The sequence below is a fragment of the Vulpes lagopus genome, chromosome 3 (assembly GCF_018345385.1).
Source record: "Vulpes lagopus strain Blue_001 chromosome 3, ASM1834538v1, whole genome shotgun sequence".
NCBI classification, from domain to species: domain Eukaryota; kingdom Metazoa; phylum Chordata; class Mammalia; order Carnivora; family Canidae; genus Vulpes; species Vulpes lagopus.
This window is the reverse complement of record NC_054826.1, coordinates 31,065,006-31,072,769: the sequence shown is the minus strand read 5'-3', so window position 1 is coordinate 31,072,769 and position 7,764 is coordinate 31,065,006. Positions and strand designations below refer to the sequence as shown.

General features: G+C 38.3%; 1 pseudogene; it reads left to right on the top strand.

Moving 5' to 3' along the window:
* The first annotated feature begins 655 nt into the window (after positions 1 to 655).
* LOC121487765 lies at positions 656 to 1,444 on the top strand (annotated as a pseudogene).
* Positions 1,445 to 7,764: the final 6,320 nt, after the last annotated feature.

Here is a 7,764-nt window from a genome sequence, read left to right as displayed (position 1 = left end):
TCCATCTTCAGTCTGCCAAGTTCTAGGGGTCTAGAGAGGAAAATTTCTTTGTTGTTCAAATTTACTAGGAGTTTTTATTTTCTAAGCTGAATTTCTAGGCAACTCCTTTGAATCTCAACTGTGAAATTCTCTTGGTTATCATCTTTTTCTTTTTTTAAAGTGTATTTATTAGAGAGAGAGAGCAGGAGGGAGGGAGAGAGAGAGAATCTTCAGCAGAGTCCCCACTGAGCTCAACATGGGGCTCTATCCCATGACCCCAAGATCATGACCCAAGCTGAAATTAAGTCAGAAGCTTAACTGACTGAACCACCCAGGCACCTCTTTTGGGTATCATCTTTATCTTTCTCTACCTGATATGTGAGTTTCTCACCCCCCTAGAGGCATTTCTGAGTCCTGGGCTAGCATGACACCAGAGATAAGTACACACACACACTGCTTCCCAGCACCCTGGCCTGTCCTCATCTCAGCTTCTAGGTTCCACACCAGCAGAGTGCAAACGTTTTAGTAGCTACCACAGTAGCTGTTGAGCTTATGCCAGTTGGAAATTATGACAGCTTCAAGGGTCCTTGGAGGTAGAAATGATGCAGTAGAAAGCACTCAGGACTCAAACACTTTTTAAAATGATAAAAAGTCTCTTTTCGTGCCTAGCGCAGCCATGGCTCGTAGTCCCAGGAAGCATCTGAAGCATGTAGCAGCTCCAAAGCACTGGATGCTAGATAAACTGAATGGTGTTTGCCCCTCGCCCATCTACTGGCCCCCATAAGCTGAGAGAGTGTCTTCCTCTCATCATTTTCCTAAGGAACAGACTTAAGTATGCCCTAACAGGGAATGAAGTGAAGAAGATCTGTATGCAGCATTTTATTAAGATGGATGGCAAGGGCCAAACTGATATCACCTACCCTGCTGGTTTTTTTGATGTCATCAGCATTGACAAGACTGGGGAGAATTTCCGTCTAATCTATGACACCAAGGGTCGCTTTGCTGTTCATCGGATTACACCTGAGGAGGCCAAGTATAAGTTGTGCAAAGTGAGAAAGATCTTTGTGGGAACAAAAGGAATCCCTCACCTGGTGACTCATGATGCTCGCACCATCCACTATCCTGATCCCCTCATCAAGATGAATGACACCATTCAGATTGATTTGGAGACTGGAAAGATTGCAGATTTCTTCAAGTTTGATACTGGTAATCTGTGTATGGTGACTGGAGGTGCCAACCTGGGAAGAATTGGTGTGATCACCAACCAAGAGAGCCACCCTGGTTCTTTTGATGTAGTTCACATGAAAGATGGCAATGGCAACAGCTTCGCCACCCAACTCTCCAACATTTTTGTTATTGGCAAAGGCAACATACCATGGATTTCTCTTCCCCATGGAAAGGGTATCCGCTTCACCATTGCTGAGGAAAAAAAAAGAGACTGGCAGCCAAACAGAGCAGTGGGTAAAATGGTCCCTAGGTGACATGATTGGAAGTCTGTATACTTAATTAAAGATTCTACAGCATGATAAAAAATTAAATTAAATTAAATTAAATTAAATTAAATGATAAAAAGTATACTGGTGAAAACACAGAGAGAAGAGCATGCTCAGACCCGGCTGGCTTGAGGATAAACAGCTTCATCTCCAAATAGCAATTTGGTAACATGTCTGAAGAATCTCAAAAATGTTCATGTCTTTTAAGCAATATTTTTTCTAAGAAATAATCAAGAAATATCAAAAATATGTCTGTAAGTATCTTACATGGCTATGTGGGAATTAAAGCTAATTCCTGTAAAGTGCTTAAAATAATAGTTCCTGGTACCTAAAAAGCCTTGTATAACTAAGAGCTAATATGAATAACTGTTATTATTTACCTTTTTAAATTTCCCTAGCTTTTTGGGGTGCCTGGGTGGCTCAGTCAGTTAAGCATCTGCCTTCAGCTCAGGTCACAATCCCAGGAGTCCTTGGATCCAACCCTGCATCGTGTTCCCATTCAGCAGAGACTCTGCTTCTCACTCTCCTTCTGCCCCTTCTTCCCATTGCTGTTCTCTCTCTCTCTCACACACACATACACACAAATAAATAAAATCTTTTTAAAAATAAAGAATAAAGAAATAAATTTCCCTAGCTTTTTAAACCTTCTAAATTATATTTGCATTATATTTATAACCAGAAAAAAGTTATAATATAAATGTCAATCCTAAAGAAATAATCTAGAAATTTTTAAAGATGCTTAACGCCCAAGATTGCCATACTATCATTTAGAATAGTGACAAATTGGAAATAATTTCTACAACAACAAGGGGTTGACTAGGTAAATGAGGATGCCTCCATGTGATTGAGTACTTTGTAAAAGAAATTAAAAATGATGATCCTGAGGAATTCTAGTAACTTTTGGAAATACTAATGTCCCTAAATTAGGGGGTAGAAAGCATACAAGATTTTACACACGAACTTGCAACTGTGATCAAAAAACCCCATAGAGGTGTGAAAGAGCCTGGAAGAAATTCTAACCAAGTGTTAGCTAATACCTTCTTCCTACACTTAAATCTTAAATGATTTCAATAAATTTCAAGGTACATGTAGTTACAGGGAATAAGCAGATGATAGTTTCCTAAAACAGGGGATCCAAAATAGCTCTCTGCCCATAGAATTCATGGAGTGCTAAGACAGGAAGAAGCATCAGAAGAGCTGGGGGAGGAGCAAGAGTTTGAGAGTAAGACCAGCCCAGTTCAAGTCTCAACTGTACTTTTACTCCTGGGGTGACTCCAGGCAGGTGATTTAACCTCTCTAAGTAAATTGGTAGTAAGCGGAGTACCTACACCATACATGAAATGAACCAGTGGATCTTGGAAACTAGCCCTTTATCTGATACATCATTTGCAAATATCTTCTCCCTTTCTGTAGGTTGTCTTTTAGTTTTGTTGACTGTATCCTTTGCTGTGCAAAGGCTTCTTATCTTGATGAAGTCCCAATAGTTCATTTTTTTTTCCTTTTTTTTTTTTAATTAATTTTTATTGGTGTTCAATTTACCAACATACAGAAAAACACCCAGTGCTCATCCCATTAAGTGTCCACCTCAGTGCCCGTCACCCATTCCCCTCCAACACCCGCCCTCCTCCCCTTCCACCACCCCTAGTTCGTTTCCCCGAGTTAGGAGTCTTTATGTTCTGTCTCCCTTCCTGATATTTCCCAACATTTCTTTTCCCTTCCTTTATATTCCCTTTCACTATTATTCATATTCCCCAAATGAATGAGAACATACACTGTTTGTCCTTCTCCGATTGACTTATTTCACTCAGCATAATACCCTCGAGTTCCATCCACGTTGAAGCAAATGGTGGGTATTTGTCGTTTCTAATTGCTGACCAATAGTTCATTTTTGCTTTTGTTTCTCTTGCCTTCATGGATGTATCTTGCAAGAAGTTACTGTGGCCGAGTTCAAAAAGGGTGTTGCCTGTGTTCTCCTCTAGGATTTTGATGAAATCTTGTCTCACATTTAGATCTTTCATCCATTTTGAGTTTATCTTTGTGTATGATGAAAGAGAGTGGTCTAGTTTCATTCTTCTGCATGTGGATGTCCAATTTTCCCAGCACCACTTATCGAAGAGACTGTCTTTCTTCCAATGGATAGTCTTTCCTCCTTTGTCGAAAATTAGTTGACCATAAAGTTGAGGGTCTACTTCTGGATTCTCTATTCTGTTCCATTGAAAATAGACCTGCCCTATGACCCAGCAATTGCACTGTTGGGGATTTATCCCAAAGATACAGATGCAATGAAACACCGGGACACCTGCACCCCGATGTTTCTAGCAGCAATGTCCACAATAGCCAAACTGTGGAAGGAGCCTTGGTGTCCATCGAAAGATGAATGAATAAAGAAGATGTGGTTTATGTACACAATGGAATATTACTCAGCCATTAGAAATGACAAATACCCACCATTTGCTTCGATGTGGATGGAACTGGAGGGTATTATGCTGAGTGAAATAAGTCAGTTGGAGGACAAACATTATATGGTCTCATTCATTTGGGGAATATAAATAATAGTGAAAGGGAATAGAAGGGAAGAGAGAAGAAATGGGTAGGAAATACCAGAAAGGGAGACAGAACATGAAGACTCCTAACTCTGGGAAATGAACTAGGGGTGGTGGAAGGGGAGGAGGGAGGGGGGTGGGGGTGAATGGGTGACGGGCACTGAGGGGGGCACTTGACAGGATGAGCACTGGGTGTTATTCTGTATGTTGGCAAATTGAACACCAATAAAAAATACATTTATTATTTAAAAAAAAAAAAGAAATGAACCAGTGGAACAGCTGCACCTAATAAGTTCTCAGCAACTGTGGAGAGTGTAGGTAGTGTTGAAGACAGTGGCCTTCCCAGTGTCTTCATCACATGGTGAATAAACTGTGGCTTTAAGAGGTGAAGGCTTGTCCAAGTCACTCACCAGAACTCAAACAAAACAGACCCCAAGCCTCCAAATTCCCTTTCTCTGGCCCAGAACTGCCTCCCTAGAGTCTCATCTCTTCTTGCCTTGTCCCCTCCAACCCCAGTTTCTCTTTGGAAACAGCTGAAATTATCACTTTGATATTTAAAAACGAAAGCTGCTGTCATGTGCCCAAAGTAATAAATGTTTTAGAGTTTCAATTAAACTAAATGTAGGAAAGCTGGATCCCATTCCTATATCTAATGAGTCACACAGACCCATTACCCCACCATCCATTAATTCTAACAAGGTCAGCTCATTAGTGAAGTCTCCTCATGACTGTGTAATGAACCTGAGCAGGGGTGTGCGGTGAGCAGACCCACAGAGGGACCTGTAGCCAGGGCCTCTGGAGTTTCTGTGCCATTTCTCCTGCCCATCAAACCTCGGGCCTCAGAGCTGAGGGAGTTTCATACACACAAAGGCCACAGGTCCCAAGACAAACTTCTGAAATTCACATATCTGGTCTGGAAGTCATGAGGCTCATGGGAGTCATTTCTATCCCAAGCTAGAATCTCTATTTCTTAAGGAAAGACACCTTAATACTAACTGACCTTCTACTCTGTGTCAGGCACAGGGCTAGATGCTATTTCATCACCATCTTAAAGATGAGGAAAATGAGTCTCAGTCTCAGAGTCCTTAAATAGCTTTTCAAGGACACACAGCTAATTAGTAGCAGTGATTGAATCTGAGCCCTGGCTCCAAATCCCATTGTCTTAACTATGAAGTTTTCATCTCTTTTTTTTTGCTAAGGATTGCAAATGCATGAGAGACAGAGATCTCTGGACAGGTTCTACTTGCTGACATCAGCATATCTTCCACGGCTGATGTGAGGATTAAGTGAGACAATGGAATAATAGTATTTGATGTGGTATAGGGGTTTTTGGTGCTAAAACAGAGGTTAATATGATTGTAATGCTGGGCTCTTAGTGGGTGATCAATACACATCCAAAATGATAGAACTCTGTATCTAGAGAGGACTTCAGAAAATATCTGCTTCAACCTTCTCATTTTATAGGGAAAAAAATAATTCGGTTAAGAGGACAAAACTAATTAAAAACAAAACTGGGATTGACCTCTGGCTCTCCCTTCGCTTCCCTAATGGTTTTAAACCCTGCTTCCTGTAGTGCTGGAGTTTTGCTGAGTTTGGGGGAAGTTACTACAGAATATAAAAGGAAAGAAAGAGGGGGCTATAATGCCCCCCAAGATGTTGCCCCTCCAGCCAGAGTAGCTCTGCTTTTATCCATTTTTAAACAGGGTTCCTGCGCAAGAGTTCATGTGTCAACAGGATTCTGCTGCTTTAAAAAAATAGTTTGAAAGTAGAAATTATATTTCATTGTTGGGTATGCAGAACTAAGTGGAGAAATATTAGAGATTTTACACATCCCTATCAAAACAAGTGGATCAGATAAACAGAAAATTAAGATAAATATTTTCTTGATATAATTAATAAGCTAGGCCTAATAGAATACATGAAGCTTTACACCCATCAAATAAAGAACATCTGTGTTTTTTAAGCACTCAAGGACACAAAGGGAAGGCTCCAAATTGCCCAAAGAATCAATGTCTTACAGACCATGTTTTCTGATCATAGCAGAATAAAATTAATAATCTTTATTACAGGGATCCCTGGGTGGCGCAGCGGTTTGGCGCCTGCCTTTGGCCCAGGGCGCGATCCTGGAGACCCGGGATCGAATCCCACGTCGGGCTCCCGGTGCATGGAGCCTGCTTCTCCCTCTGCCTGTGTCTCTGCCTCTCTCTCTCTCTCTCTGTGTGACTATCATAAATAAATAAAAATTTTAAAAAAAATAATCTTTATTACAGCTTAAAAATTCCATATATCTGCAAACTAAAACAAAAATATCACTCCTGCATAATGCTTGGGTTAAAAAGAAATTCATGATAGAAATGACAAAACACTTGTAATTAAAAAGCAGTGAAATCAATATATATTAAAATTTGTAGATAATGGCAAAAGCAGTACAAAAAGGAAAAAGTAGAGCTTTAAATATAATTAACAGAAAATAATAAAAATTCAAAGTAACCAAGCTAAGTATTCAACTCAAGAAAATAAGTGTATCAGATACAGAAGTCAACAAATAAAGAAATTTTTTAAATTCCAAAAATGAAAAACTCCAAAAAGTGACTCTTTGAAAAAAGCAATAATATGGACAAACCTCTGAAATGACTGACATAAATATTAAAGATAGCAGTGAGTAATGTTTAGAATTGCTGAATCATATTGTACACCTGAAACTAATATAACACTAAGTTAATTATAATTTTAGAAAATTAAAAAGATAGCATGCCAATTTCTAAAACCATAGATTCTTAACAGATACTGAATTTTTATTTAAAAATTATATATGAAAAACAAGAAAATATAAATATGTAAATTGCTTAATATATACATAATTACCAAAATTGGTACAAAAAGGAAATATATAATCTGATTAGCCATTAAAGAAATAAAGATTATAATGAAAATTCTTCTATCTCTCAAAAAAAAAAAAGCCTGGGGCTCAGAATTCTACAAAGAGTTCCAACAAACTTTCAAGAAAAAGATAATGATCCATCTCTCATGCAAATTGGGAAAAAGGAAGGAAGGAAGGAGGAAAGGAGAGGAGGACGGGGGGAGAAAGAAGGAAAGAAGAAAGGGAGAGAGGGAGTAAGGAAGGAAGAAGGAAAGATTTCCAATCAATTTTTATGATGCTTATACAAACTTTACCAAAAAAACTAGATAAGAACATAGCAAGTAAAAGACCATTATATGCCTATTCATTCAAACACATCTATGAAAAGTGTGAGCAAAATGTTAGCTTTTTTTCCCTAAACTATCTATCATAATCAAGTAGGATTTATTCAAGAAAAGTAAGTATGGTTTAACATGAGAAGAAACTATGCAATTCTCTACAATCAAGTACAAGAGGAGAAAATTTGCATTGTTATCTCAATAGTCACATTAGAAGCATCTTATAGAATTATAATTATGAAAACTCCCAGAAAACTTGGAGTTCTTCTTTAACTTGATAAAAACTATATTCCATAAATCTACATCCAATATTTAACTTAATAAAAACCTTTTAGATATACTACCTTGACATCTTCTTCAAGGATAAACTAGTATCTCATCTATCACCAGTACCATTCAATATAATACTGGAAACTTCCCAATTTAATAAGACAAGAAAAAATAAAAACCTAGTATAAGGAGGAAAGAAACAAAACCGCCATTATTAGTGACGATAGAATCATCTATATATAAAATAACCACAGCATCAAGAAACAAATCAATAGAATATT